Source organism: Ptychodera flava, chromosome 6 (genome assembly GCF_041260155.1).
Source record: "Ptychodera flava strain L36383 chromosome 6, AS_Pfla_20210202, whole genome shotgun sequence".
Classification (NCBI taxonomy): Eukaryota; Metazoa; Hemichordata; class Enteropneusta; family Ptychoderidae; genus Ptychodera; species Ptychodera flava.
In genome coordinates this window covers 20,524,173-20,531,905 of record NC_091933.1, presented here as the reverse complement: position 1 = coordinate 20,531,905, position 7,733 = coordinate 20,524,173, and the positions used below count along the sequence as shown (strand labels likewise).

Sequence of the window (7,733 nt, the reverse complement as noted above, 5' to 3'; positions counted from 1 at the left end):
TCAAACGTAAAACATTTCTGTGAATTCTTGGGTAATTTGATTCAATAAATGCGACATAACAATAATGCCAAAATCACCATGGTGATGTCAGAATTACCGACTAGTGACATAGGCTGGAATAAACAATTCTCGATTTTACAAAATTCTTGAAACTTTCAGTTGAATGGAATGTGAAATGTTCTTTTTTTACATCGCTAATTAAAAAAAACATACCTAGAGACGATCGTACGCAATAAATTCTTAGTATTAATCTGTCTCCTATCATATATCCATAAAACTGAAACACTGGAAGTGTTTCATCTGGAAGAATATTTCTTGTACGTTCAAAACTATGGGTAAAAGATCTCAAACATCTAACAAATATTTGGTGGCACGTCTTCTCTCTATCTTCTCTTCCTCGCATATCGGTCTGTTTGGTCTGCACAGCTTCTAGCTTGCCATGAAGCTTCTACATTTTACGCTACGATGCTGTGCAGCCAACTGTAGTATTCTGGCTGGTTTGCTAATCCAGGCTACTCTAGAGTTAAATTGCCACGGACAGGATACGGCTACAGTGCGCAGGCTGTGGTGTAATCGATTCTTCCTCGTTTTCACAATGTTGCCGTCCGTCCTAATCTGTACATATCAGTCAGATTGTCTTGACCTTTTTCTGGGAAAACAAAAGCTTTTTAGTATGTCTGAATCAGTTGTTGTACTTAAAAAAATCACAGTTCCACCGTTCGGATCATTCTGTGATGTACTATCTTTAACTCGGCATCGTTGTCAACTGATGGCCAGGAGTTTATCATATCAACCATATCCCAGACACATCTTACATATCCATTACATCAAATTGGACTCAAGCAGTGTTTTTCTAGTCATTTGGCGGATTTTAATTTATTCAGTTTTAAAGATTATGTGTATCGGTGTATTGTGTGTGTGTGTGTGTGTGTGGGGGGGGGTGTGTGTTTGATATCTCAAGTGTTTTGTTCTCTTCTGAATACCTTTCCTCGACTACATTATTCATTCTATGGTTGTAATATGTGTGTGTCACAAATGTCACACTCTGTAACAACATTTTGAGACAAGATATTCAGAATTATCGGGCAGGTTAAGGTAGAACGCGCCTCGGGGACAGATAATTCGGACTCTCAAACTTTTACAATTCTTTTCTGATATACCACTTGTCTGGGTTAATTTTAAAGCTGTAGGTGTAAGAAAACTTTTCACAGGCTTAGTTTTCGGAAAATCTAATATTTGTTTCTCTTGTACCAAAATTTGCACGTCGACCCCCGATTTTTATTCTTGATTTTGAAAGAGAATGGTTGAGGATTCCTTACGGAACATTTAAGCAAAAGTTTAAGTCTTTCACTTTCGAGGCGCATATTACCTTAACGGCAATGGATCGTCTAAGTAGAAGTCATTTCGCTTTTTGAAGATTTATGCAAAGTTAACTCGTTGCTAAAAATAAAACTTCATACCGGTCAATATTATTCATTTTGCCTAATTATGATCAATAAAGAAACTATCATATTCGAAAAACAAAATCGGTTTGATCATAGACAGTCAGAAGCTGTCTATGCTTTGACTTACTAAATTTCCCGGCCCACATTCTCTCTTTTTACCGCCCAATGATATTCAGTTGTCTGATTGAATAACCTCAGAAAACAGGTTTATGAATGATTTGATTTCTGCCCTATTCAGAGTGATTTATCGGTATTTGTGTATGATTTGCATCGAGTGAAAAGTTAGAGACCATCTCATGGTACGTTTACAATGTAATCTTAATATTCAAGGCTTCCATGAACACCTAAGAGACTGGTAAGTTTCTTCGGCCGGGGGAGGCGCATTGGATTATTTTTTGTGGACGTCAAAAAGTGGCTGAACCCCGCCCGAATTCTAACTTTCGGGCAAAGGGTGGCACCCCTCCTAGAGACGAAGGAAAAATAAAGATATATATATATATATATATATATATATATATATATATATATATATATATATATACATACATATATATATATATATATATACATATATACATATATAGATATATATACATACATACATATATATATACATCTATAATTATATATAATCTCCCAGTATTTCGAACGAGTGTGACGTCATCGAAGACGAGGGTTCCCCAAACATAGCGGCAGTATCCCGAGCCGGTAGGCGAGGAGGGATACAGCTATGTTGGGGAAACCCGAGTCTTCGATGACGTCACATGAGTGAGAAATACTGGGAGATTATATATTTATCACATGCATAGACCAACTTTTTTTTATTTTCACTTTCTGCGCTAAAGTGTTTTATACCGAGCAAGACATTATCAGTATGCTTGATTTCCTCATCGACAACATATTTGTAGAATTTGGAGGGCACATTTTCCAACAGTGTATAGGAATTCCTATGGGCACTAACTGTGCTCCCTTGCTTGCAGACTTATTTCTGTTCTCATATGAGGCAGAAATTATCCAGAACTTAATTAAACAGAAAAAGGTCTCTGTAGCTCGAACTTTCAATCTAACATATAGATACATAGACGATGTTATTTCTATGAATAACTCTGAATTCAGTAAATATCTCGCTATGATTTATCCTCCAGAATTGGAGATTAAAGAAACTACAGAAACGGCCTTTTCTGCTTCATATCTGGACATTTTACTTGAATTTGACTCTAATGGTCACCTTTCTACTAGGCTATATGACAAGAGAGATGATTTCAACTTTAGTATCATCAATTTTCCACACCTCATAAGTAATATTCCACTCTCACCAGCTTATGGGGTATACATTTCCCGGCTTATTCGATATGCTAGAGCATGCAGTCCATATGGTGATTTTGTAGAGAGACATGGCCATCTCTCTTACAAACTATTAAATCAAGGTTACACCAGAGCAAGACTTGTCTCTACATTCAAACGCTTTTTTGGCAGGTATCGCAAGCTGGTAGATAAATACAATATCTCTCTTCGACAAATGATCACTGATGGCATCGGTGACATTGGGCCTTAGTTAGTGACCACTACCTATCTGACTTATAGATTGATATATGGCGGGTGCCACATGTGGGGCAGGATGCGCTTACTATTTTCGAAACACCTGACATCACTTCTCGGTCTTCTGGCCAGAGGTCCATATATCTTTCTTTCATGAATATGACTTTGTTTGTGTACCGTCTATTTACTGTCTGTTCTGTGCTGTTTGTGTCTATGTTTAAACTATTGTCTTGCGAATTCTGACCTACTGTCATTGGATTATGGATTGGTATGGTTGCGATTATTTTGGACCTTTATTATGTCGGCGTGGCGGATGAAGTGGTACGGCTCCAGCTGGTTCCGTTCACATTCGGACGCACGTTCCTCTCGATGCGTCAGAGTAGTCTCTCGCTGTCGGATTCCGCGCAAAACTTGAATGGATATAGCCGTTATCAGGGAGGACAAGGGAAAGGAGGACGATATAGTATCTTCAGATGTATTATTTTGTTTGAAATAAAGTAATAATGTAAATAATGCATCGAAATTTAACCTTGTCTTGCTGTTCATAGCGGTGCTTATACGTTGTTTACACTGTACGATTCGAACGAACACGCTGTGCAATGCTGCAGTCGTCATTTTTACTGCTGTCAGTTCCTGACTTCGGTCATAATATATGAATAAAACCACAATTGAACTGTATCACATCGTTCTTGTTGGTCATTTATGCAACCACACTGTACCTAGGAAAGTTATATTGCTCGAAACTGGCGAGGACTGGAGGAGTACGGTGCCCTATGAAGATCGTACGTTCGCATATATATTCTCATCGCCTTGGACGTTGTTTGAAATTGAGAGGAAAAGTGTATCATCGTTCGTTGTAATTATGAATGAAACTAAAATCATAAACAATCACAGTAAACAAAGCGCAAAAAGAAACGTGTAACATTTGGCATGTAATGCTTATTCGATCTCGATTTTACTGGTGTCTTATGAAAACACTTCATGGTGGCCGCGGCTCCTATCGAGCTGTCGACGAAATGGCACAAGCTTCTGAAAACCGCGTTTGCTGTACGTTACTGCAGTAAACATTCTCGCTTTATTACAGCCTACCGCAGAAGTTCAACAGCAATACAACACTTTGCCGATGCTAAAAATTTAACCCGTCACCTGACAGGATGAGATGTTGATTTTGATACATCATATTATATGTTGGATTCTTGTTCGGTGATAAATTGGTCGATTTTGAGCGATGACTCGGCTGTTACGGCTCGTGACGAGATAGCACAGTACAGTGGTATAGTAGCAAACGTAAGGAGCAGACGATAGTGAACGCTCTCGTTTTCCCCAGTAGAAAAAAAAACAGACAAACTTTCACAATTGCTACCAAAAGCCTTGACGTTTTCGCTATTTATTACCTTTACCGCATTTTTCAGTAAACACCTTTGTGCCCACTCAATTTTCATCTGCACGAGAATGGTAAAACAGTTTCAGTAGAAAAAAAAGTGCCGACCCAGTATACGGAAATCCTGTAAACCGTATACCTATAGTGTGATGTCACACTATAGGGATAACTGGGTCTATGTATGTGATAAATATATATATATATATATATATATATATATATATATATATATATATATATTATATATATATATATATATATATATATATGAAGATTGCAGGATGCATGAAACTTGAAACTATAAGTCACATTTATTATTACTTTGTACTTAAAGTAATGTGTTATTATATATATAAATCATATTTTGAAACATTCGGTCATTCTATTTGATGAAATTGTTAACATGTCAAGTGTAGTAAGTTAAATTCAAATTTTCAATTTTAAAGTGTGAATGCAGAATTTTGTATGAGCTGTGAATGTATTTTCGGCTTCTATGCATAACCATATGAATTGATGTCAACCACTAAAATCAAAGAGAGAAAGGCAGTAAATCAAAAACTCCAGTGGGTAATTAGACTGTTGCCAGCCATCACCTTAAGTGTTTATAGCGCCATGCTTGGCTCAGTGAAAGTCTGTGTTTCCTCATTTATAAGTAAAGCTCAACAGTCAAAGTTAGCTGTATCTTTTGACAATTTTCATGATTTTTATTCTGTATATTAATGACAGAAATGCCCAGACTTCAGTTTGACAACACAGCATACATATATGTGTAAAATAGACATATAGGTCCAATAATCAGTATCATTCAAGGTAAATAAATTGCCAATACATAAATTTTGGTTTAGACTGAAATTACCCCTTTTTGCCTATACATATGCAGGCCATTTCAGCAAGCTTAACACTATGCACTGCAGTGTACCTTTAACCTTCACCATCATTGTGGACATCTACAGAGGATAATTGGAGTCAAAAGGTTCAGAGAGTATATGACACTGTAGTTGATATTACAGAACAAAAACAGATTTAAGTTTAATTCAGTGTTTTCATGATAATTTAGGTAAGTTTATTTTCAGCGACAATGCATTATCTATTAAAGTTCTCTGAAACTGTCTTTTATTAGTAATAATTGTCCTCGTACTAGCTTCCAAGATATTTGATATAAATTTTGGTTTTCCCTGTTACCTTTTAAAGTTATGCGCCCAAATGGCACGCCGGAAACCGTACCTGAATGATGCAATCCGTGGCTGGTATGATGCTTTGCAAAACTGACGTTCAGGTTGCAAACATCGATATATCGCTGATATATTAAATTTATGCACCTGAAGGGCGCGCCGAAAACTGTAAGTGAATGATGCAATTTGTGGCTGGTATGGCGCTTTAAAAAACAGAAATTCAACTTGCAAGCATCCAGATATCTGTGGTATATATCTCTGGTGTATTAAAGTTACGCGTCCGAAGAGCGCACGGAAAATTGCAACTGTATGATGCAATTCATGGCTGGTACGATGCATTTTATAGAAGTATGAGCTGGTGTCTTGATTCAAACCACACTGACATCCCCACCCCCTTGAGCATTGCAAAAGCATTGTGATCCCTATCAACAAAGTCAATAAGGGTGCCCCCCGCTGAAGAAACTGACCAGTCCCTAATTTTTTCGTGGCCCCATAGGTCTATGCTATTGCGCAAACTAGCGCTTTGAACAGCGCCCCCAACGATGCCGCTACAAACAGGTAGCCCGGTACGGGTGTGTTCAAGAAAATTGTCATTAGGTAACACTCGTGGTAAGTCGCCAGCGCTCAATAAACGAATTCTAAAACGCTGCTATAGTTTTGATGAAAACAAATGGATAAGCGAATTACGATTTTGTATACATGGTTCTTATATTATAAAAACTCGCCGTTAATATGTATCCTTCGATAGCTCAGTTGGTAGAGCGGAGGACTGTAGAGGCATAATGCAAAGTCATCCTTAGGTCACTGGTTCGAATCCGGTTCGAAGGACATCTTTTTTAACAAGTAATCTTTTGTCTTTTTTTTCCCTTGCCATTATTTTTTTAAGCATTTTTCTGTTACAATTGAACATTTTTTTCTACAATTCGTTGCAATTAACCTTTTCTTCAAAGTCAGGATTTTTAACATAGCTCATTGCGTCGTGCCCCTATCGGTGCACATCTCAAAGCACAGATTACGTTTCATTGCGGTTAGTGGTTTCATCGGCCGTAGTTTCTGCGGTTTGTAATACCGACGTTACGGCTGCTTAGGTCATCTCGCAACCACTCACAGTGACAGCACGCATTACTCGTAGGGTGGGACTCGCATATCGACTAGGAAGTTTTTCTGAATGAAATGAACGACTCGTCGCTGCGACCCGTCACGGTCACCCAGGAGACCGCTAGATACAATGGGAACAGAGCAATATGGGTGTTTAGTGTTGTTGTTTTGGTTGTTGTTTACGTTGTTATTGGCTGATAGAACTGAAGAATACTAGTATTTTCCTTTTGTTTATTCATTTCTACTGCTATCTTTCTAAATAACCGTAAAGAAAGTAATAATTATAGATCTTCCAAGGCTTTGAGGTGCCAAGAAGATAGAGTACAGCGCCGGTGTCAATTCTTTCCTATACACATAAGCTTACAAGTGTTGACTGGACCGAGTCGCTTGACTTTTCTCAGCGGCAGTTACTGGCTGGCAAAGCCAACGCACGATCTACACAACAGCCTGCCACCAATGCGACAGTCTGCTGAAGTTATTCCTTCAATTGATTACACTTTGATATTGATATACCCACAGACTTGAAGCAAGTCCACTACAAGGGATGAAGATTTCACTGGATGGTGCCCACGTATAACATAATTTCTAGGCACTGAAAAACATCCCACTCGGAAGCGATCGTGTCATGCTTGTTGCAGAGAGATATGTACCATTGACATCTGTTTGTCATCCACCTGCACATGGAAAAGACGGCGTAGTATATTAGACAGGTTGAAGACTTGTGGGGGTACTCCCAAGGTGTGTGTCGACTTCGCCCGAATGGGTCACTTTTGACGGAAAAATTCCCAAACATGAGTAGTTTTATCATCCAAAATAACCTAAACATTGGTCGATAACAAAGCAAATTTCATATGCTTTAGGAAAACCTTCAAATGTAACAGAATAAAGGTGAAAATCAAAATATTTGTTTAGCAAATCCCTAACGATGGGTCACATTTTTGATATTGGGTAGACGTTTTCAGCTTGAGCAGTCTCTCCCATATGAAAATATAAGGATTATCCACCCCTTGAAGATTTGAAATATAATACACCTTGAAACGTAAGTGAGATTTCTTTCACCGTATCATCATCAAATTATTCCACAGTTGTTCTCAAAAA

At 38.0% G+C, this 7,733-nt stretch overlaps 1 non-coding gene across 1 annotated transcript; it reads left to right on the top strand.

Annotated features, from left to right (window-relative positions):
- The first annotated feature begins 6,275 nt into the window (after positions 1-6,275).
- Positions 6,276-6,365, top strand: Trnay-gua (transfer RNA tyrosine (anticodon GUA)). The gene is given in 2 exon segments: positions 6,276-6,312; positions 6,330-6,365. It is a non-coding gene; the product is annotated as a tRNA-Tyr (tRNA).
- The last annotated feature ends 1,368 nt before the right edge of the window (positions 6,366-7,733 follow it).